At 53.6% G+C, this 24,193-nt stretch overlaps 1 long non-coding RNA gene across 1 annotated transcript in view; it reads right to left on the bottom strand.

Moving 5' to 3' along the window:
- Nucleotides 1-12,044: 12,044 nt before the first annotated feature.
- Nucleotides 12,045-24,193, bottom strand: part of LOC142076740 (uncharacterized) — a 124,405-nt gene continuing 112,256 nt past the window's right edge. The window contains exons 2-3 of the long non-coding RNA XR_012671296.1: nucleotides 17,521-17,666; nucleotides 12,045-12,437 (exon numbers count right to left, since the gene is read on the bottom strand). This is a non-coding gene — a long non-coding RNA (uncharacterized LOC142076740). The remainder of the gene's footprint in view (nucleotides 12,438-17,520; nucleotides 17,667-24,193) is intronic.

Raw genomic sequence — 24,193 nt, 5'->3', positions numbered from 1 at the left:
GCTCTGAAGCAGCCGCCTTCCACATGGCGCTTGGCACGGAGGTAGCCAGGAATCAAGGCTGATGCTGGCCATCACGATGTCTTGGCAGCCCCTTCTCAGCCCCACCAACATCGGGGCTCTGTGTCTAATCTTCCATCTAACCTCGGCCTATCGCTTACCCGCTTCAGAGCCAAACTCCAGCGGCCGCCCTCCACATGCAGCTTGGCACTGAGCTAGACAGGAATCAAGCTTGATGCTGGTCTTCACGTTCCCTTGACTTCTCCTTACAGCCCCACCAACACTGGGAATCTGTGTCTCTGCTCACACCTAACCTCAACCTATCCCTTACACTCCTCAGAGCCAAGCATCGCAGCGGCCCTCCACCTCATGGGGATTGGCACGGAGGTAGCCAGGAATTTAAGGCTGATGCTGGCCCTCACCTTCCCTTCTCAGCCCCACCAACACCGGGGCTCTGTGTCTGTTCTCCCACCTAACCTCAACCTAGTCCTTACCCTCATCAGGGGAAAGCCCCGAAGCGGCCAACCTCCATGTGGGCCTTGTCACGGAGGTAGCCAGGAATCAAAGTTGATGCTGGCCTTCACGTTCCCTTGTCATATCCTTACAGCCCCACCAACACCGGAAATCTGTGTCTCTGCTCGCACCTAACCTCAACCTATTCCTTACCCTCCTCAGAGACAAGCACTGCAGCGGCCCTCCAGATCATGGGGCTTGGCACGAAAGTAGCCAGGAATCAAGGCTGATGCTGGCCCTCACCTTCCCTTGGCAGCTCCACCAACACCGGGGCTCTGTGTCTGTTCTCCCACCCTACCTCAGCCTAGCCCTGACTGTCATCCGAGCCAAGCTCCGAAGCGGTCACCCTCTTCATGGGGCTTGGTCCTGAGGTAGACAGGAATCAAGGTTGATATCGGTCCTCACCTTCGTTTGGCAGCCCCACCAACACTTGGGCTCTGTGTCTGTTCTCCTGCCTAACCTCACCTTAGCCCTGACCCTCATCAGGGCCAAACTTCGGAGCAGCCACTCGCCACATGGGCCTGGGCACTGAGGTAGCCACGAATCAAGGTTGATGCTGGCCCTCACCTTCCCTTGGCAGCCCCACCAACACCGAGCCTCTGTGTATGTTCTCCCATCTAACCTCGACCTCGATTACTTATCCTCATCAGGGCCAAACTTCGGAGCAGCCACATAGGCCTAGGCACTGAGGTAGCCAGGAATCAAGGTTGATGCTGGCCCTCACCTTCCCTTCTCAGCCCCACCAACACCGGGGCTCTGTGTCTAATCTTCCACCTAACCTCGGCCTATCACTTACCCGCCTCAGAGCCAAGCTCCAGCGGTCACCCTCCACATTGGACTTGGCCCTGAGGTACCCAGGAATCAAGGTTGATGCTGGCCCTCAACTTCCTTGGCAGCTCCACCAACACCGGCGCTCTGTTTCTGTTCTCCCATCTAACCTCAACCTAGCCCTGACCCTCATCAGGGGAAAGCTCTGAAGCAGCCGCATTCCACATGGCACTTGGCACGGAGGTAGCCAGGAATCAAGGATGATGCTAGCCCACTCTTCCCTTGGCAGCCACACCAATACCTTGGCTCTGTGTCTGTTCTCCCACCCTACCTCAGCCTAGCCCTGACTGTCATCCGAGCAAAGCTCCGAAGGGGTCAACCTCCATATAGAGCTTGGCACTGAGGTAGGCAGGAATAAACGTTGAGGCTGGCCGTTACCTTCCTTTCGGAACCCCACCAACACAGTGGCTCTGTGTCTCTGCTCGCATCTAACCGCAACCTATCCCTTACCCTCCTCAGAGCCAAGCTCCGAAGCGGCCAACCTCCATGTGGGCCTTGGCACTGAGGTAGCCAGAAATCAAAGTTGATGCTGGCCATCACGATCTCTTGCCAGCCCCTTCTCACCCGACCAACACTGGGGCTCTGTGTCTGTTCTCTCGCCTAACCTCACCTTAGCCCTGACCCTCATCAGGGCCAAACTTCGGAGCAGCCACTCGCCACATGGGCCTAGGCACTGAGGTAGCCAGGAATCAAGGTTGATGCTGGTCATCACGATCTCTTGGCAGCCCCTTCTCAGCGCCTATAACACTGGGGCTCTGTGTCTGTTCTCCCGTCCAACCTCACCTTAGCCCTGACCCTCATCAGGGCCAAACTTCGGAGCAGCCACTCGCCACATGGGCCTGGGCACTGAGGTAGCCAGGAATCAAGGCTGATGCTGGCCATCACGATGTCTTGGCAGCCCCTTCTCAGCCCCACCAACATCGGGGCTCTATGTCTAATCTTCCATCTAACCGCGGCCTATCGCTTACCCGCTTCAGAGCCAAGCTCCAGCGGCCGCCCTCCACATGCAGCTTGGCACTGAGCTAGACAGGAATCAAGCTTGATGCTGGTCTTCACGTTCCCTTGACTTCTCCTTACAGCCCCACCAACACTGGGAATCTGTGTCTCTGCTCGCACCTCACCTCAACCTATCCCTTACACTCCTCAGAGCCAAGCATCGCAGCGGCCCTCCACCTCATGGGGATTGGCACGGAGGTAGCCAGGAATTTAAGGCTGATGCTGGCCCTCACCTTCCCTTCTCAGCCCCACCAACACCGGGGCTCTGTGTCTGTTCTCCCACCTAACCTCAACCTAGTCCTGACCCTCATCAGGGGAAAGCCCCGAAGCGGCCAACCTCCATGTGGGCCTTGTCACGGAGGTAGCCAGGAATCAAAGTTGATGCTGGCCTTCACGTTCCCTTGTCATATCCTTACAGCCCCACCAACACCGGAAATCTGTGTCTCTGCTCGCACCTAACCTCAACCTATCCCTTACCCTCCTCAGAGACAAGCACTGCAGCGGCCCTCCACCTCATGGGGCTTGGCACGAAAGTAGCCACGAATCAAGGCTGATGCTGGCCCTCACCTTCCCTTGGCAGCCCCACCAACACCGGGCCGCTGTGTATGTTCTCCCATCTAACCTCGACCTCGATTACTTACCCTCCTCAGAGCCAAACTTCGAAGCATCAACCCACCTCATGGGGCTCAGGCACAGAAGTTGGCAGGACTCGGGATTGATGGTGGCCTACACGATATCTTGGCAGCCCTTTCTCAGCCTCACCAACACTGGGGCTCTGTGTCTCTTCTCCCAACTAACATCAACCTATGCCTTACCCGCCTCAGAGCCAAGCTCCGAACCGGCCAACCTCCACATGGGCTTGGCTAGGAGGTAACCAGGAATCAAGGTTGATGCTAGCCCTCACCTTCCCTTGGCAGCCCCAGCACCACCAGGGCTCTGTGGCTGTTCTTCCACCTAACCTCAACCTAGCCCTGACGCTCATCAGAGCTCAGCTCCGAAGCGGCCACCCTCCACATGGGGCTCAGGCACAGAGGTGGACAGGAATGAAACGTGATGCTGGACCGCACCTTCCCTTGGCAGCCTCTCCTCAGCCCCACCAACACCTGCCCCCTTCTTTTTGGTCTCCCACCTAAACATCAACCTACATCTTCCCTTCATCACAGCCAAGCCCCCAAACGTCTACCCACCAGATGGCGCTCCAACACAGAAGGAACCAGATTGACTGCTGTTCGTTGTACACGCCTTCCCTGGCAGCCCTTTGAGGTCCCCACCAACACCGGGGCTATGCGCTTGCTGTAGCACTCAACCGTCAACCTCGCCGGAGCCCAACTGCAAAGCAGTCAAGCGCCCCGTCGAGCAGGTCTGGGTGGTGGATGCTGGCTACAGGCAGTGCTGGTCATTGGGGGTACTGGGTTCTAGGCACTGGGCGTGCGGGGTGCTGGTCATCTCTGGGTGCTGAGCATGTCCAAGTGATGGGTCCGGGGCACTGGGATTGCTGGGCAGTGGGGGTGCTGGCGACTATGCATATCAGGGTGCTGGGCATGCCTGTGTACTGAGTGCTTGGTGCTGGATGCTAGCTGGTGGATATTGTCTGTGTGCTGGTTATCGGGCACTGGCAGTGGTAGGCATGGGAGTGCTTGTTGCTGGGCATTTCCTGATCCTGGTTGTTGGGTAGGGGGGTTGCGGAGCACTGGGCATGTCTGGGTGCTGGGTGCTGGATGGAGGGCGCTTGGGGTGCTGGGCACTAGGGGTGCTGGCTGGTGAGAATGTCCGTGTGCTAGGCATGTCCATATGCCGGGTGCTGTGCGCTGGGAGTGCTGGGCAATGGGGTTACTGGGTGCTGTGCACTGGGGTTACTGGGTGCTGGGCGGTGCTGGTGCTGGGGGCTAAGTCCTGTGGGTGCTGGTTGCTGGGCCTGGGAGTGCTGGGTACCATGGATAAGCGGGTGCAGGGTACATCTTGCTGCTGGGTGCTGGGGGTGCTGGGGGTATTGGGTGCTGGGCATGTCCTCGTCCTTAGCCTGAATTTTGCTGGGCACCGGGGGTGCTGGCTGCTGGGAGCTAGGGGTGCTGGCTGTGGGCATTTCAGTTGCTGGACATGACCAGGCGCTGGGCGTGTCCAGGTGCTGGGCATGTGCGGATGCTGTGTGCTCAGCGCTTGGGGTTCTGGGTGGTGGGCAGTGAGGGTGCTGGCCGCTGGGGATGCTGGCTGTTGTGGTGCTGGGTGCTGGGCACTGGGGCTGCTGAGTGGTGGCCATGTCCAGGTGCTGTCTGTTGGCAGTTGGGGTGCTGGGTTGTGCGCCTGTCTGGGTTTAGTGCTGGGCCCTGAGGGTGCCGGGTGCTGTGTATGTTCGAGTGCTGGGCATGTCTGGATGCTGGGTAAAGGGGTTCTTGGGCTGTGGGGGTGTTGGGTATGCTGGTTTCTGGGCACCGGGGGGGTGCTGGCTGCGAGACCTGTATGGTGGTGGGTGTTTGGTGTACTGGGTGCAGGGCACTGGGGGTGCTGGCTGCTGAGCACTGCGGGTGCTGGGCATGTCCGGGTGCTATGTGCTGATCACTGGGGATGTTGGGGGCTGGTTTGCGGTGTTCTGGTGTGTAGAGTGCTGGGCATGTCCAGGTGCTGGGTACTGGGGGCTGGTCCCTGGGGGTGCTGTGTGCTGGGCATGTCTGGGGGGTGGGTGTTGGGCAGTGCGTTGCTGGGGGCTGGGCCCTGAGGTTGCTGGGCACTCGGGTTGCTGGGTGCTGGCCGGTGCGGTTGCTGGTTGCTAGGCCCTGGGAATGCTGGGTACTATGCATAAGCAGGTGCAGGGTATGTCTTGCTCCGGGGTGCTAGGGTTACTCGGAGCTGGGCGTGTTGGGTGCTGGGCATGTCCAGGTGCTTGGCATGACCGTGTGCTGGGCACTGGGGGTGCTGGCTGCTGAGAACTAGGGTTACTGGCTGTGGGCATTTCAGTTGCTGGTCATGACGGCGTGCTGGGTTTTGTGGCTGCTGGGCATGTCCAGATGCTGGGCATGTGTGGATGCTGTGTGCTTGGCACTTGGGGTTCTGGGTGGTGGGCAGTGAGGGTGCTTGTTTCTTGGCATGTGCGTGTGCTGTGTGCTGGGCCCTGGTTGGGCTGGGTATGTGTGGGTGCTGGGTGTTGGGCAGTATGGGTGCTGAGTGGTGGGCGCTGGGCATGTCCGGGTGCTGTGTGAGGGGCACTGGAGGTCCTGGGCGATGGGGAGCAGGGAAGCTGCCTGCTAGGAATGTCTGAGTGCTGGGCATGTCCGGGTGCTAGGCAATGGCGGTGCTGGGTGCTTGGCGCTGGGGGAGATGGTCTTTGGGTGTGCTGGGTGCTGGGCATGTCCCTGTGCTCGGTGGTGGGGGTGCTGGGCATGTGCGGGTGTTGGTTGCTGGGCCCTGGGTGTACTGGGTGGTGGAGGCTGGGGTGGTTGGTTTCTGGGTGCTGGGGGTGCTGGATTCTGTGCCCCTGTGTTGCTGGATGCTGAGCATGTCCAGGTGCTGGCCATGTCTAAGTGTGGCATGCTGGGCACTGGGTGCTGGGGGGTGGGGGTGCTGGACGCTGGGTGTTGGGTATGCTGGTTTCCGGGCACTGGGCATGCTGGGTGTGAGACCTGTGGGGTGCTGGATGGTGGGTGTTTGGGGTGCTGATCACTGGGGATATTGGGGGCTGGTTTGCTGTGTGGGTGCTGGGTACTGGGCACTGGCAGTGTGGGGCGGTGGGGGTGTTGTGTGCTGCTCATGTCCAGGTGATGAGTGTTGGGCAGTGGGGGTGCTGGGTGCTAGGTACTGGGTCTGCTGGGCCCTGGCATTGCTGGGTACTATGCATAACTGAGTGCATGGTATGTCTTGGTGCTGGTGCTGGGGGCTAAGTAGTGGGGGTGCTGGTTGCTGTGCTCTGGGAGTGCTGGGTACCATGCGTAAGCAGGTGCAGGGTATCTCTTGCTGAAGATGTTGGCTGCTGGGGCTACTGGGTGTATTGTGTGCTGGGCACTGGCATGCGTGGTGCTGGGCATGTCCAGGTGCTTGGCATGACCGGGTGCTGGGCGCTGGGGATGCTGGTTGCTGCGGTGCCGGCTGCTGGGCCCTGGGCATGCTGGGTGCTGTGCGCTGTGGGTGCTGGGCATGTCCGGGTGCTATGTGCTGATCACTGGGGATGTTGGGGGCTGGTTTGCTGTGTTCTGGTGTGTTGGGCGCTGGGCATGTTGGGTGCTGGGGCTGCTGAGTGCTGGTGCAGGGCATGTCCGGGTGCTGAGTGTTAGGTGGTGGGAGTGCTGGGTACTGGGCGTGTACGGGTGTTGGTTGCTGGGTCCTTGGGGTGCTGCGTATGTCCAGGTGCTGGGCATGTGTGGGTATAGGGTGCTAGGCAGTGGGGCTGATGGATGGTGGGTGTTGGGTATGCTGGTTTCTAGGCGCTGGGGGTGCTGGGTGTGAGATGTGTGGGGGTGCTGGATGGTGGGTGTTTGGTGTGCTGGGTGTAGGGCACTGGGGGTGCTGGGTGCTGAGTGCCACGGGTGCTGGGCATTCCGGGTGCTATGTGCTGATCACACTGGGGATGTTGGGGGCCGGTTTGCTGCTATCTGGTTTGTTGGGCGCTGGGCATGTTTGGGTGCTGAGCATTTCTGGGTGCTGTGTACTGGGGGTGCTGGGCCCTGGTATGGCTGGGTACTATGCATAACTGAGTGCAGGATATATCTTGGTGCTGGATGCTTGGTGGTGGAGGTACTAGGTATTGGGTACTGGGGGTGCTGGGCCCTGGTATGGCTGGGTACTATGCATAACTGAGTGCAGGGTATATCTTGGTGCTGGATGCTTGGTGGTGGAGGTACTAGGTGCTGGGTGTTGGGCATATGCGGTTCTGGGTGCTGGGTACTGGGGGTGCTGGGCCCTGGTATAGCTGGGTACTATGCATAACTGAGTGCAGGGTATGTCTTGGTGCTGGGTGCTTGGTGGTGGAGGTAGTGGGTGCTGGGTGTTGGGCATATGCGGTTCTGGGTGCTGGGCATATCCGGTGCTGGGTGGCTGTGCTGGGGTTGCTGGGTGCTTTGCTCTGGGGGTGCTGGATTCCTGGCATGTGTGTGTGCTGGGCCCTGGTTGTGCTGGGTACTGACCACAGGCAGGATCTCTCCCAGTGCATATGTCAGGTGGGTGTAAGTCTCCTCAGACAGCACATGCAACAGCAGGCGGTAGAAGAGCTCGGGGTCGTACCAGGAGGCGTAGAGCACCGCAGCAGCCAGAGCGAAGCCGACGGCCATCTGCAGGCCCACCAAGAGCAGGCAGAGTGTCCTGTGGGACAGAAGAGGGATGGGAGACAGGGCAGGGTGGATGCACCCCTGACCCCATCTTGCCTTTGGGATGGAGGAGGTCGTTCTGGGAGCCCCACGGGCTGCCTCCGCAGATGTTTCTCATTGCTCCCTTGGACAGGGTGAGACATGAGAGTCCACAAGCCTGGGAAAACACCCCGGCCCAGGGAAAACCGCCATTGAGTGCTTCTAAGCTGCAAAGCCCACAGCCGGCCAGTGGCTCCCCAGCAGCCTGGACCTGTGAGCTTTGCTGGCTGGAGCAGGTGTCCGGCCCATTCCACCTGCCGTGCGGGAGCAGGGCGCAGGAGACCCAGTGGGGACACTCACTGCAGCCAGTAAATGAAGTCGCGTCTCCTCGCCAGCATGTCTCTCTCCTGCAGGTCAACACAGAGCAAGGACACTTGTCAAGAACTGCCGCAGGGTCGGGACAGCTGGAGTTGCACAGTGCCCCTGGCCTCCGCCTTGCATAGGAGTATAGCCCATGCGTGACTGTGACCTCCTGCATATACATAATACGCCTATACATATGCATAACCTATCCCCGCTTTGTATTAAAATAAGCTTCAAGATGTTATTTTCATGAGCCCCTCCTATCTATGCTTGCGCATTGCCTCCTGGTGGTGGTCGTCGGGAGTCGTGGGGATGAAGGTTAGTGGTTCCTCTTCGTCACCGCTATAACCCCCGTCTTTGCACAGACTCAGTTGTTCCTTGGCCTTTACCCAAATCACAGGGTTGGTTTCAACTGGCTTCGAACAAACTCCTGGTTCTTATCAGGAACTGTTGTTGCGATTCCTCCGCTGAGCCTTACAAAAATGTTGCAACTAATGTACTAAGTCATTTCGCCCATAGTTTCAATTCTTTAATCACTCATCCCTTCTTGTTCACCCTTTCATTCCCCCCTTTTCTGAAGAGTTAGTAAATTCTTTTACTATGTTCGGTTTAACATAATGTTTCTTTATCTAGTGTCTTTTCGAAATATTTATTGGACTCAAGTCTACGTCGCAGTTGATTTTTCTTCCATTCACTGTAAGAGTCTCCTGTGTTTTTGAAACACCATAGACTACATCGAACCGTAATACAGAGAGCTCTAAACATAACAATAATAATTATTATTATAATAAACAGTTGTCTAAGCCATGTTAAATTCGGTAACCAGGAGGTAAGTTTCTCCCATAGTTCCTGAAGGCCCCAAGATGTATCATCTCTAGTTACTTCATGGAAAAGTTTAGCTTGCTTCCAAATTTGAGATAGGTCCTTTTCCACTTGTCGCTCATGATTGATATATGTACGATATCGCTCTCCTATAACCGTACACAACCCTCCTTGCTGAGCGAACAACATATCCAAACCCAACCTATTTTGGAGAGTTACCTTACTCAGGGAGGAAACCTCTTCCTGGAGGGCTTTGATAGCTTCAGCGGTGCTATTACTTAAAATTTCTAGAGCGGCCAACATATTTACTAAAGCCTTCTCTAATTCACTTACTCCTAACCAGGGGAGAAACCACCTAGCAAAACTATGGAATCCAGTATTTCTTTCTATTAATGGATTAGCATTCCGTTTTCCTCTAAATTGTTTCATATAGGTTCGTAACAGTCCATTTGATCCCACCCAATCTGTAAGGTGTCGTTTAGTTTCAATATCTGGTATTATAGTTCCCATAGTACATTTACCTGCCCATCCCAGAGGCAATACTTTATATCCCTTGGATCCACAAATCCAATACCACCCTCGTCCAACTGGGGTGGGCCAGCCTTTGGGAGTAGTATTATTTCTTCGTCTAGTTTGTTTGCTAGTCCACATATTTGCACTTCCATAACTAATATACGAGGTGCAATTGGGATAATCTCCTACAAATTTCAAATTTTCACACCCTTTACTCGTGAGATTTCCCCCTATATTGCTCTCCATTCCTCTAATATTCTCTATTCGGCACCTCTGAACACAAGGCACTCCTTGGGTATCGTTCCACAATGAGCTTAAATCAATCATCCAATTTAGATTCTCTTGTCCAACATCTATGTATTCTTTAAGGGACATGTTCTGAAATGCCTTGGTTATTCTAGAATCATTTGAGAAAATTGTGGCAATTACGGGATGACCACTACCTAGACTCTTTGGCAGGTGTGAACACATCCAGCAATTAGTCCAATTCATAACTCCAGCGATTTTATTATGGAGCTGTAAAAAGGTATTACTTTCCCACGTATACACTGTTCTTGCCCATAGTCCTATTATACCTACGATGAATACCCATGAATACCCATTTTTCGTTGAAAGCGTAATTTTAGGGGCCCAGTTGGCGTTGATTTCCATAGTGACCGAGGGACCTTTTTCACTCTGGTATGATGGATCCAGGCGCTCTGTTGTTGCTTTCGTAAGGCGTGGTGACCTGGTTCAGGAACAGCACGGCGACCCCCCTCCCCCGGGGCGCTCGGGCCATCGGCTCACAGACACCAATGTGGTGGACGGCAAATGGCGTTTATTGGTAGGTAACACAGCATTATATACCTTGGGTTTACGACGTCACTTCCGTCTGCTTACTTCACAACCTAAATGCTACTGGCTATCAGGGGAGGGGTCCTATCTTTCCGTACAGCGCGATATCTTCCGGCCACCTGATCCTAACTACCCACATTTCCCCCCTCCCTATGCATAATGAAACTAGCTAAATGTAAAAATCTTAAAAAGATATATATCATAATCTTGGGTAAAAAACATTAAAATATATACTATAAACTTGAATAGAAAATATAAGGCACGCTAATGCAAGAGATAGGGTGTAACAGAGAGTAACAGGGTAACAGGGTAGAACTAGAGGTAGGTAAAAAATTCTAAGCAAGAACATTCTTAGAGCAATTGTCGACGTTCTATCATCATGATGTTAACTTGTTCTAGCTGGCTCTTGGCAAACGACACGAGCTTATTCAATATACAGGGTCCAAAGATCAATGCTATTACGATTGTTACAATTGGCCCTATCAGGGTAGATATCAGGGTGGCAAGCCACGGTGAATGGTTAAACCATGATGCAAACCAATTTTGCTGCGCCTCTCGCTCCCTTTTTCGTTTTTCTAGTCCTTCTCGCAATTTGGCCATGGTGTCTCTCACTATTCCAGTGTGGTCGGCATATACACAGCATTCTTCTCTCAGTGCAGTGCATACCCCTCCTTGTTGTAGGAACACTAGGTCCAACCCTTTTCGATTTTGTAGCATTACTTCTGATAGTGATCTAAGTGAACTTTCTAATGCACTTATGGATTGTTCAATTCTAGCTAAGTCCTCATCTACTGCCATTCTCAAGGCACTAAATTCTTTATTTTGTCGCACTAAGGATGCTACTCCTGTAACCACTCCTGTCCCTGCTATGATCATTAGAGTGGCTACTGTTAGTGCTGTAAAGAGTTCCCGTTTTGACAGATGGTGTTCTGGGGTAATCTGTGAGTCATAGACAAAGTCTTCGGAATGGTAAAAGATTTTAGGGATTATAGCTACTTGGACACAATATTCTAAGGCTTCATTAAATTTGTCCAACGACAAACAAGGTGTAACTCCCATAATAGAACAAACCCACTTGGTATTGTTGGCCGGTATTAACCACTTTGCAGGGGTTTTATCCTGTGTCTCATTAACACATAGTTGTTTATTATGGTTTGGGACTTTACCCACGCACACGCCGCTTCCTACAACTTCTGCTAATGTAATCCCTTGTTTTTCTATGTCCCATGTGCACTGGGCCGGATTTGAACCATTTACTCGCATGGGCTTGTTATCTACTCCTACAGCCTCGTAAAAGGGCGGCCGTATTCCGTAACACAACCAACAATGCTCCGTAAGATTTGGGTTAGTTTTGTTCAGCAGTTGATAGCTAGCTTGCATCATTTTCCAGAGAGAATTTTGGTCAGAAATTTTGGCGGTGTGTGCAATAACTGTGGTATTATTTACAATACTATACGGTAATGGTGTAGGTGTCGTTGGGTCAGGTGGCTTTTGGTGAAGAACCGGGGTAGGCCCAATTACTCGGTTGGGGCCTGCTAGCAGTGGATCTTTCAGAACAATCTCCTTCTTTATGAGGATAAAACCACCTCTGTCTGACCCTGATTCTAGGTACCTTACTCCTCACATTTTCCCAAGAAGCCAAGCGTCTTCTCGGGGGTTGGTAACATTTAAAAAGAGGAATGAGCAAGGTTGGTGATGCGCTCATTTTGGCCCTTGTGCCGGGGCACTTCCCCGGCGAGCGATCTGCCATTTTGGACGGTTTGCCTCTGCTAGCTGTTTGGAACACTTATACGGACCCCACCAGACTTTTAGGTGTTTATCCTTACCGTCACCCGGTATCCAAGTAGGGGCTATGGTCTCACATCCCCAATAACCGCAAAAATATTGATCAGGGTAGTTACAATAACCTTTCCCAGGATTAGAGCTGGGGCACATATAAAATTCTGAGTATTCCCAGCATGGGTTTATCGGGACAAGCTGACACGGAGTGGCAGTGAAGCTCGGCGCACCTGATGTAATCCGAGTAGCGATAACGTGCTGATCTTCAACTCGAATGAGGGACCATTTAAATGGATGATGGGGATGGTGTTCTGATACTGCTTGTCCCATAGCAACGAGCTCTAAAATGAAGATTACACATTGTGGGTGTAAACATTGTAGCCTCTGCTTATGGGGGTTGTGTCGCCGTTGTCCGGATTCTGCTGGTGCGGAACTCTCAGGTGTGGGCAGGATGTTTGCTGACTTGTCGTCTTCTCTTGCTACCGGAGCATACGGATTACGAGGGCGTCCGATAATCCGGTTCTGTGGAGAAAAACTCACAATTTTTATTAGTTTTATTCTGGAGGTCTGGTTTGATGGACTTAAGCGGACACCACTTAACTGTTCCATCTCTTTTGACCGCAGCATACCCTCGCCCTGTAAGGACTAGCCTCCACCCTTGTTCCCATTCTCCTAGCTCACTTCTGATTATGACCAACGGGCCTTCTTCTAGTGCCCGAGTGGCCCAATGTTTTTGGGTGGGGCTATTTCTCTCTTCCCCCCTGGGAAATTGGTTTAGTGCTAAAAGAGCGGTTGCTAACAGACGTGCTTGGTCTCCCGGGGGAATGGCGCTGGTGAAACCTTCTGTTTTTGCCAGCACCTCTAATTTAGATTTTAGAGTTTGATTCGCTCGTTCGACTATGGCTTGTCCTGTGCTATTATACGGAATGCCGTGTGTCAGGGTAATACCCCATTTCAGAGCAAATGCCTGAACTGATTTGGAGACAAAATTCGGACCGTTGTCTGTTTTGATCTGATTAGGAATGCCAAGCCACGCCATAACCGTTAACCAATGTTGGATGGTTGCTTTGGAGTTGGTTTTAAGGTGTTGTGTGGCTACGATCACTCCGCTATATGTATCTACAGTTACTGCTAGCCACGCTTGGGGTTTTAGCAACTGACAGAGCGTAAAGTCTGTTTGCCACACTTCGGAGGCTTTAAGACCTCTGGGGTTGACTCCACTGGACCACAGTGGTGTTTTCTGACAGTGGGGACATGTGGCTACTACGTGCTTTGCGTCAGTGACCGAGATTCCGCATTTCTTCGCTAGCGCTTTAGCTCCGACGTGGAGAGACTCGTGTAGCTGACGGGCATCCCTTAGCGTCCACAACCTTTTCGCTGCGGCGTCTGCTTTGTCGTTACCGGTTTGGAAAAACCCTTTGATTGGGTTGTGACTGTTAACGTGGATGACCGATATGGTGCCCTTTCGAGAAAAAAGTGCTTCTTCCAGCATCAGGGCTGTTGTGGATGTTGACACGCCGGGCCCCGCCATGGCCAAGCAAAGCTTGGCCACGAACATCGAATCGGTCACGATATTGAGATGTTCCTCTGGGAACAGTCCGCACGCCAGTACTACGGCCATCGCTTCTAGCTGCTGGACTGAAAGCGCACAGTCGGTCATTTTAATGCAGTGCCATTTTTCTCCAGATTGCCATACTGCCGCCGTGGTTGAGGTCGTTGAGGATGCGTCTGTAAAGGCTGTTGGTCCCTGTTGGGGCCGGTCCATGATCTTCTGTGGGAGGTCGATGTCGACAATGGTCAGCATTTGAGTCCAGGGGGGCTTTGTAGCATACTGGACTTCTCCGCCAAACCCAGCAAGAGCTATAGCTAGATACTCCGACATCGTCACTGATTGCTTTGGGAGCTGCTTGCGGAAGGGTAGGTATATCTTGGCGGGTTCGATGCCTAGGTGTCTTAGGGCAAGTTTTCTGCCTTTCATGATGAGATTACCAAGGCACTCGACTCCTGGAGAGAATGCACGTGATGGTTTTCCCAGGACTATCCATTGTATTGGTTGAGCTTTTTCAGGGGGCCCCTGGGCTAGTGCCCTACTCCCCCGCCTTCCGTGAAATGTACATACAGATCAAGCGGTACACCAGGGTTCCACCTGGCGAGCGTGCTCGACGATACCTGTTGCTCGATAAAGTCAAGAGAGTTCAATGCTTCCGTCATCAGAGTTTTTTGTTCCCAGGGGCTCTTTCCTTTCAGAAGATCGTATAGGGGGGCCATGATTTCGGGAGGGATCAGGACAATGTTACGGAGCCATTGCAAGGATCCCACTAATTGTTGCATATCATGGAGTGTTTTGATGTTCCGACGGATTTTTATTTGGGGGGGGGGTTACATAAGAACTGGTGATCCCCACCCCCAGGAAAGTTACACATGATCCCCTTTTAACTTTCGTGCCCGCGATTTCGAACCCGTTTGTTGTTAAAGTTTCCGAAACCGCTGATACTAGCTGGTTCACCTGATTTTCTGTCGGCGCGGCGATTAGAATATTGTCCATGTATTGAATGATAGTCGCAGTCGGATCAGCGCGCCAAACCGGTGCTACCGTGCGATCCACTATAATTTGGCAGATAGTAGGCGAGTTAATCATTCCTTGAGGCAGCACTTTCCACTGGAAACGTAGGTTGGGGCGTGAGCTGTTTGGGAACACTACAGAAAAAGCAAACCGCTCTTTGTCCTCCTCATGCAGTGATATTGAAAAGAAACAGTCTTTAATATCAAGGACAGCACACGGTTGTCCTTCTGGTATCATAGAGTTCATGGGCAGCAGCGTTTGGACGGGACCCATTGGTTGAATTTTCTTATTTACTTCGCGCAGGTCATGGAGGGTATTACAAAAACTGGGGTGTTCCATGGGCTAGTGGAAGGCTCTATATGACCTCGTTGTAACTCGCGGTCGACTAGCTTAAGAAGAGCGTCCATTCAAGGCTTTGACAGGGGCCACTGCTCGACCCACACTGGGTCGGACGATTTCCATGTCAGTCTAATAGGTGGAAGTGGGTGTGCGGCAGTGGTCCTCACAATAAATTTGTCACCCTGGCTTTCAAAAGGGCTAGAGCGTCCCTTCCCAGCAGGGGTGGGACTCCTGACATAACATATGGGAAGAAGGTAATGGTTTTCTCTGGCCCTTTTTCAGTGTGAAGCGTGATTGCTGCTAATTGAGCACTTTTCCGAGCCCGGGTTAATCCCCCGACTCCACCCACCATGGGGGCGTTTTCTAATTTCCAATGCGGGGGCCAGTTTGTCTCAGGAATAACTGTAACATCTGCTCCGGTGTCAATCAAAAAGGGGACACTAATGGTGGTGTCATCTAGGGTATTATAGAGGGAACAGATTCCCCACACCACTGGCGGGCTATCGCATTTTACTGTCAGGGCCACCCTGGGGTCTCGCCCCCAGGAGATGGTTGTTGCTGCCCTTGAGGTGGGGACTGGTTCGGATGGATCGTCGGTTGAGCCATAAAGTTGGTCATTTCTCGAGGGGGCAGCGGGTTCGGGAGTGTTGTGCCCCATCCGGGGTTGGCATAACTGGGCCGCCTTATGTCCCAAGTGGGAGAGGGCTGTGCGCGGCCCGAGTGCCCTCTCCCCTTCCCGTTTCCCTGGTTTTTAGATCTGCATTCTTTGGCGAAATGTCCTTTCTTTCCACAGGCCCAACACGGTCCTCTCGGTCGATTTTGGCACGGGGGGAGCACTATGGGCGGGTCCCCCAACCGAGGGCAGTTTGCCACCACGTGGCCCGCCTGACCACATTTAAAACATGCCATCATATTAGCTATTGCAGTGCGAACAGCTACCTGAATTGGGGCTAGATGCTCTTCCTTTGCGACATGCTTGATCATGTCTGCGATACTTGACCCCGCTGGCAGTGATCATAGGATCTCTTTGGTTGCCGAATTACACTGCTGACGTAAGCAATCTGCAACAACCGGGCCTTTCGCTTCCGCGGGCAGGGTCGAGGAGTCGACCGCTGCCTGAAGGCGATCCACAAACTGCGTAAAGCTCTCACTTTCATTTTGCTTAATTGTGGACCATGGCGACGGCTTGGCAATAACTCTAGAAGCGGTGCGAATAGCTTCTCTAGCCGTGCGGGTAGTTGTCATAATTTCATGGGCCCGCAGGCCCTGGGCCTGTGCCTGGGGGGTAATCATGGTGGGGTCTGTACCCATCAGGCGCTGCAGGCTGGAACCATGCAGCGGGTGATCCGCCCCGGCCACTTGGGCTAATTGTCTCGCACAGTTGTCCGCCCATTCTTGCTTAAAAACGATCATCCCTGCCCCACCAAAAATCAATCTACAAGTTTGTTTTATATCGAACGGGAGCATATCGTCTCCCCCAAAGACACCATCTATGAGGGTGGAGACCACGGCAGAATTAAGGCCTTTATCTGCAATCGACTTAACGATCGCTTGTATATCTTTAGGGTTTACTGGCGAGTAAACCCTCTGTCCCCCGTCTGTCACCCGGACCTGGAACGCTAGCTTGGCCGATGGGACCCAATCGGCACACGCAGTCTTTATTTTCCTCCAGTCGGTGAGGGGGATTTTTTCTCTTCGCGGTCCCTTTTTATTTTGGGTGGGAATGTTTTGGCTTTTGACTGTATCTACTCCTGTTTCCTCCTCCTCTGAGCTCGGATCAGTTATGAGCCACTCGTCCCAGCTAGTGTCTGATCCGGAGCCGGAACTCGACTGATTGGTTACTTCCGGTTTCTGATACCTTTTTACCGGGCTCTGGCCCCGCCCACTTCTCCTGCGGGCGGGCCAGTCCCTCCCTCTTGACCCGCCCCTCCTTTCTGATTCGCCCCGCCCTTTGCTCGGCGGGGTGTCTGCCCTTTGAGGGCATTTTTTCAGCTGGCCACTCTGATTGGCTTTCCGCCTTTCACTCATGCTCCCCTCCTCCTCCCGGCCGCCCCCACCACCTTTCTTCTTCTCGTTCTCCTCCCCCTCCCGTTCGTGTGCGCTTGTTAATGTGAGCGCTTCCTCCCTGTTCCCGCCACGGGCATCTTCGGCCCGCCCTTCCCCTTTCTGCTCGGCGCCACCTTGGGGTGCGTAGGGCGGTGGTTTAGCCCAGGCTTCCTCAGACTCTAGTTCCTCCGTAACACCCCTGGCCTCCTCCGCTAACCCACCCCAGAGGGATTTAGCTCGTTCCTGTCCCTCTGTAAGCGGGTCAGGGTTCGGGAATTGAGGGGACATGTCGCCCTCTTGCAGATCTTTAGGCTTGGCAGAATCATCATCATCCGGGGGGTGCAAAGTCTGCGTGGCCGCCCCGACTCCCAATTTCGGGGTGGCCAACAAACAGTTCTTTGCCGCACTCCAGGTCTCCTGTTCTTGTGCTGCCTTCCGCAGGGCCTGTACGACTTTCCCCCACGACTTAAGGTTTTTCCCGCAGCCCGAGGACATCGTCTCCTCGGCCAACACTTTGGTACATTTATCCCACACTTCAGGGTGGAGAACGTCCACTGGCTGATCAATGACCCCAATTTGCAAAAGCCTCGCAACGGCGAGAGTAAAATCTTTGGGTTTGCAATCGATACCCCACTGCTTATGTAATTGCGATACGACCTTCACAAGGGCTTCCATCTTCCTTGTTGGTCTGGGAGCGTCCTCCCTGCCGGGCTGGTCCTGCCGCTCCGGCTGCTGTTCACCCGATTCCAGGTGGGCTCTCCCGGGTTTCGGCACCACTTGTTGCCTTCGTAAGGCGTGGCGACCTGGTTCAGGAACAGCACGGTGACCCCCCTCCCCTGGGGCGCTCGGGCCATCGGCTCACAGACACCAATGTGGTGGACGGCAAATGGCGTTTATTGGTAGGTAACACAGCATTATATACCTTGGGTTTACGACGTCACTTCCATCTGCTTACTTCACAACCTAAATGCTACTGGCTATCGGGGGAGGGGTCCTATCTTTCCGTACAGCGCGATATCTTCCGGCTGCCTGATCCTAACTACCCACACTCTGTTCTTCAATCTTGATTGCTGTGAAGGAGGTAAGGAGTACCTGGAATGGTCCTTCCCACTGCGGCTCCAAAGTCTTTTCTGTAAGAGACTTTATATACACATAGTCTCCAGGTTGTATGTTATATACAGGCCCATCCAAACCCCTACTTCGAGTCCCAACCACATGCTTCTCAATTTTGCTGAGTTGTTTGCCTAATGCCACAATATAGGAGGTCATGATTTCATCCCCAACTTGTGTTGACATCCCTTTCTGTATTCTATAGGGTCGCCCATACAAGATTTCAAAAGGGCTCAGTCCTTCTCTTGCTCTTGGCCTAGTTCGTATGCGCAAAAGAGCCAAAGGAAGAGACTGAGGCCAGGCCAGGTTAGTTTCCTGTCCCAATTTCACGATCTGCTGTTTGATTAAGTGGTTCATTTTTTCTACTTGGCCACTTGACTGAGGGCGATATGGGGTATGAAGCTGCCAATCTATGCCCAAATAACGGCTAATTTGTTTTACTACTTTTGAGATGAAATGTGGTCCTCTGTCAGAAGATATGGTTACTGGAACCCCAAAATGTGGTATTATTTCTTGTATTAATGTTCTAGTTACCTCCCGAGCCTTGGCTGTTCTGGTAGGGAATGCCTCTGGCCAACCTGAAAAGGTATCAGTCAACACCAATAAATATCGATACCCCCCTTTTCTTGGGAATTCTGAAAAGTCGATCTGCCATTGTTGTCCAGGCCCGTTGCTTTTCCCAATTTGGCCCATTTCTGGTTTGGGGGTATTCTTGGGATTAATCTGGAGGCAAAGATCGCACTGTTGAGTTACTTGTCTCACAGTGGTGTATAGATTTCTGGCTACGATCTCTCTAATTAGGTGTTTATATCAGGCTTCTGCCCCCCAATGTCTCTTCTTATGTTCCTCCCTTATCAGAGACCATGTTAGATAGGAGGGAATGATTAGTTTCCCTTGTGGGGTGAGAGCCCACCCCTCTTTATTATATGTAGTTTTTCTATATCTGCTGATCTATTTGGGTCCCTATTTGGGTCCCATTTTGGATCCTGGAGGGGGAAAAATTCCTTTACATCCTCTCTTGTGATTTTGTAGTGATCCTCAGCCAAATCTCCTGCTGTTTTTAAAATCAACTGCTTCTCTGTTTCCGTCATATATTCTAATAGCAGTTGTATGTCCCTCCAATCAGGGTTGTGCTGTTTTATTATAAACTGAAAATGCTTGGTTACCCCTATCGGATCACTCCTATAATCCTTTGCAACTTTTTTCCATTCCCCTAAGTCAGTAGTGGAAAAAGGTACCTTGATTAGCATTGACCCACCCTCGGGTCCTACTGCTTCTCGCAGGGGTGCCTGCAAGGCTGTCGGGACAGATTTCTTTCTGGTGCGGGAAGATACTGGGCTATCCGGGGGAGTGGAAGTTTCGTCCGAGTCCGCACCCCGTTCCTGTGGTCGAGGGGGAGGCTTAAACAGGTCAGTTAAGTCTGGCTCCGGTGCCTGATGGATTTTGTTTACTTTAATACACCGATGCCCAATACTGCATGCCGAACAGCATCGTCTCAATTTACTTTCAGATTTTTTGTTATTTTCTCGCTCAAGTGCAAGTACCATAGGGTCCTGCGGCAGCACCATCCCGCAGTCCCTTTGCCACTCCGGATGATTTCAGAGGGTGAAAAACATATCTGTGTATGAAACTTCATCCCACTTCCCTTCCCTTCTTAAAAACAGCATCAATTGTAAGAGAGTATTGTAATCTATAGATCCATTGAATGGCCATTTAGTCTCACTTTCCAATTTATACAACGGCCACCATTGGTTACAATACTTAATGAGAGTCTTTTTACTTTCTGTCCCTCCAGTTCCAACAATATCCTTCCAATGGGCAAGCACACAGCCTAAGGGGCTTTTCTTCAAGATTTCCCTTTGAGTGTTACCCATTTCGTAACTCCCTCTATTATTGAGCTTTATTTTTGCCTTTCTTGAGTTTCCACCCAAATCGCCTCTTACAGTTTTTTACGGTTTTCTCCCAGTCCCTTTCCGATACTTCCCAGATTTCCGGATTTCCCTTTCCCACACAAATTTCACTATTTCAGGCTCTTGCTGGACTTCTTCCCTATCACGAAATTGTGAAGTCTTGAGACGGCACTTGGGACACTCCGCTCTCCGTTTACTGGAAATACAATACCATCTTTCCCTACAGAATTTACACCTTAACAAAACCCAAGCCTGGTGCCAAATGTCGTATTGTTTACGAACAAGTCCGCATACAAAGCAGGGAATCACTCCGCTCAGTCCACCAACACAAGGGTTCCTAAAAATGTCTACAGGCTGTTCCCAATCTAGGGTTACTGTTTTTCCCGCAGGAGTTACATATACTCCTCCCAGATACAATCGCTCATTCCCCCTCCTTATCCAATTCCCTCCTTCGTTTAAATATTCCCAGGGTTCGAGCCAAAACCACCGAAGAAGCGATCCCCTCCGTCTTGCTCCTTCATTAACATATAGAGACATTTACAATCTTTCAATCTTTCCATACATTACGCACACATAAAGACAAAGACATAATTGCCAGCCGCTCTCCTCGCGAAGATCACAAAACAAAACTCTGCACTCACTCCGCAGCTGCGCTGTGTCCCAAACACACAAATGGTTCTAACATAAAATACCCGGGCGTTTCATAGATAAAGTATACAATTCATATTCTGGCTGTTACCCCTCCAGCAGCTGCAAATATAAAAATAGCCCAACCGCAATTGTGGGGAGGTCCGCTTACCCTTCTCCTGCTTCTTATATACCAGTCATTAGCAGGTCCGTCCTGGTTCCCAACACTGGGATGCAGCGAAAACCTCGGATCCACTCGATCTACTCCCAAGATCGCTAGCAGCCGCTCTATCGGTCAGCGGATCCCCCTATTACCGTGCAGGGTACCCTCCTACCATACGGGGACTATGCTGCACGCCAGACGTCTCTGCGCGATTTACCAGCAGCCCCGGCCACGCGTACGACTTACAGGCCCCTCTCCTAAAACATACCTTTTCCTTTCCGCGGGCTCAGGAGGTTCTTATCTACTCCCAGGGTGAGCGGCTGGTAGTGGAGTCCCCTCCGAGGAAAGTGCTCGGGGCGCGCCCAGGGGCGTCCGCTCCTCAGCCGATCCTGCAGTGAAGCAAAGAAATCTCCTGGCTGGCTCGCCAAAACTGACTTGCGGAAAACAGACTCCACAATCTGTGAGATTGTAAAGTAGGTATGTTTATTCAGCGCTGGGCGGCACGGGGGGTAACCCCACCAAAGTCGTGCGCGCCTCAACACGGTACTTGCCAGAAATATATACAGCAAAATGTTGCATATACATAATACGCCTATACATATGCATGACCTATCCCCGCTTTGTATTAAAATAAGCTTCAAGACGTTATTTCCATGAGTCCCTCCTATCTATGCTTGCGCATTGCCTCCTGGTGGTGGTCGTCGGGGGTCGTGGGGATGAAGGTTAGTGGTTCCTCTTCGTCACCGCTAATAACCCCCGTCTTTGCACAGACTCAGTTGTTCCTTGGCCTTTACCCAAATCACAGGGTTGGTTTCAACTGGCTTCGAACAAACTCCTGGTTCTTATCAGGAACTGTTGTTGCGATTCCTCCGCTGAGCCTTACAAAAATGTTGCAACTAATGTACTAAGTTATTTCGCCCATAGTTTCAATTCTTTAATCACTCATACCTTCTCGCTCACCCTTTCAGTCTGTGTGCTCAAATGCTGCAGATGGGAGCGTGGGGGAGGGCAGCCAGGAGAGGGCGAGGCCGGTGTGACTGCCGCCATTTCGGGGTCAGGGAGCACTCCCGATGGGGCGGGGCCGCCTGTGAGGAGCCATAATGTGTCGGGCGAGCAGGCACGTAGCCCGGGGAGCTCCCACCGGGCCCCACCCCCTTGCAACAGAAACGGCTTGCTCATTGGTAGAGCAGAAGGGCAGGGCCCCTTGATTGGTTGCTGCACTGCATATGGGTTCGTTGAGTGGCTGGGGGTTGGTGGTGCTGGTTGGAGGTGTTGGGTGGAGAGTGTGTGCAGAGTTGGGCCGTGTGCAGAGTTGGGCCATGTGCAGAGTTGGGCGTGGGGGGCCCTCTGCCTCCCTCTGGTGCCTGCAGGGCTGGGTAAGAGGGGGGAGGTGAGGGCAAAGGCAGTGCCTGAGGGGGGCCGGGAGGGGATAATGTGGAGGGGAGTGTGCTCATGGGAGCGCCCGGGTGCCTTGGTGGCTGCTCCTCCTCCCCTCCTGTCCCACAGGTGCACTTTCAGATGACCGAAAGGGAGGCAGGGGTGTTACTGGGGTGGGAGGGGCAGGGCAGGGGGAGGAGGGGAGCACATAACATTTACCCAGGGGTCTGGGTCCACAATGGAGGGATTGGGCCATTGCAGAAGCATTTGGTGGTGGCTGTGCTGCAGAAGGGTCCCTGATGTGAGTCTGCAGGCACAGTAGTATGGCTTTGGTGAAGGGGGCAGGATGAATGACCCTCACTTGTGTGTCAGGGCATGCGGTGTGTAACAGGAAGCCAGGCGTGGGCTGGAGGGGGGGTGCTGGGTAGTCTGGGATTGCAGCCTGGCCAGTGTGAATGAGGGTCCTCCTCCCCACCCTGCCCCTCTCGGAGACGTTCCTGTTCCCTCTTCTCTGCCAGGCAGACCTCTTTCAGGGAAAGGCAGAGGGAGGTAGAGCAGTGCGGGAGCAGATCGAAGTCTGCGACCCGCATCCAGAAATCCCTCGGGGAGTGGCCAGAGCTGCCGGGCAATGGCACTAGCCCCAGGACACCTGGGTGCCTGTCGCCCTGGCCGTGGCCTTTCCTCCCCGTGCCCTGGGGACTGACTGGGGATGCCCTTTCCCACCATGGCTCCCTGCAATTTGTCCCGCTTGCTTTGAGCAGCAGCAGTGGTCAGAGCTGGCAGAAGCTGTTCAGGAGCAGGTTGAGGTCAAGAAGGTGGAAGGGGGACAGGAGGGACGGGGGCTCAACATGTTTGTGGGGGCAAGCCCCCTCAGAGCAGGCATGGCATGGACTTTTGGCTGGGCCTGCTTCTCTCCCAGGCAGACCTCTTTCAGGGCAATACAGAGGGAGGCGCAGCAGTGTCCTGTGCTGGAGAGCGCCTGGGTGCCCCTCTGCTTGGGAGCGCAAGGCAGCGCGTGACTGTGCCTGCGGGTCTACGGCTGTTCCTGTGTCAGCAGCTGTGGTGCTGGACACAGCTGCAGGTGAGCAGGGTGGCATGCCTGTGCACAGACGTGCGGGGGGTGCATTCCCCTGAGCACGTCGGTGTGCGATTGTGTGCGAGGATAGGGCAGCATCCCCGTGACCGTCCGTGCCTGACAGAGCCTGTGGCTGTGCCCCTCACACCCTGCTGGCTCCTGACGCACAGGCGCAGCCATGCAAACAGAAGCGGTGAAGCAAGACCTCTACATGCTCCAGGAGCGCCTGGCTCAGTGTTCAAGTCACAAAGGCACAAGGAGCTGCTGCGGTGTCTGGTAGGCGTGGAGTGTTCCCCTTGTCCCCGGGAGCTGGGGCTGCGAGACCTGAGCCCCTGACCCCTCGTTTCCCCACGCAGGGGAAGAAGCCGCAGGAGCTGCAGAAAACCATGGAGCAGCGCAGCATGGAGGTCAGTGCCCCTCCTCTGCCAATGTCCCCCAGTTGCGGCGCCTGGGGCTCTGTCAGGGGCTTAGTGCCTGTGTGCGGCTCCTCTTCCCAGAACTGTGTCGTGGCGTGGTGTTTGGAAAAGAACCATCAGGAGCTCCAGCAGCTGGAGGGGCTGGTGGCCCACACCAAGGTGAGTTCACAGAATCACAGGCTGGTTGAGGTTGGAAGGGACCTCTGGAGATCATCTTGTCTTGTCCAGTGCCTCTGCTCAAGCAGGGTCACCGAGAGCCAGTTGCTCAGGACCATGTCCAGATGCGGACCGCGTCCAGAGTTGGGCCTGGGGGTCCCTCTACCTACCTGCAGGGCTGGGAAGGAGAGGGGACAAATGGGCAAAGGCAGTGCCCGAGGGAAGCTGAGAGGGGATAATGCCGAGAGGAGTGCACTCGTGGGAGTGTGCTGGTGCCTGATGGCTGCCCCTCTTCCCCTTGTCTCCCGCAGGAGCGCTAGCAGGTGGCAAGTAGGGAGGCAGCCGCGACCCTGGAGGAGGCACAGAAGGTTCAGTGGAGGAGGCCTGTCCTGACAGGGTCAGGGAGGGGGGTGCCAGTGCTGGGTCCATGCACCCCAGCAGCCGCAGGCAGTGGTGTGGCAGGGGAGGACACCTACTCTGGGATATGGCATCCGTG

The sequence above is a fragment of the Calonectris borealis genome, unplaced genomic scaffold (genome assembly GCF_964195595.1).
Source record: "Calonectris borealis unplaced genomic scaffold, bCalBor7.hap1.2 HAP1_SCAFFOLD_101, whole genome shotgun sequence".
NCBI lineage: Eukaryota > Metazoa > Chordata > Aves > Procellariiformes > Procellariidae > Calonectris > Calonectris borealis.
Note: the sequence above shows the minus strand (reverse complement) of the source record. Positions and strands in the feature narration are given on the sequence as shown.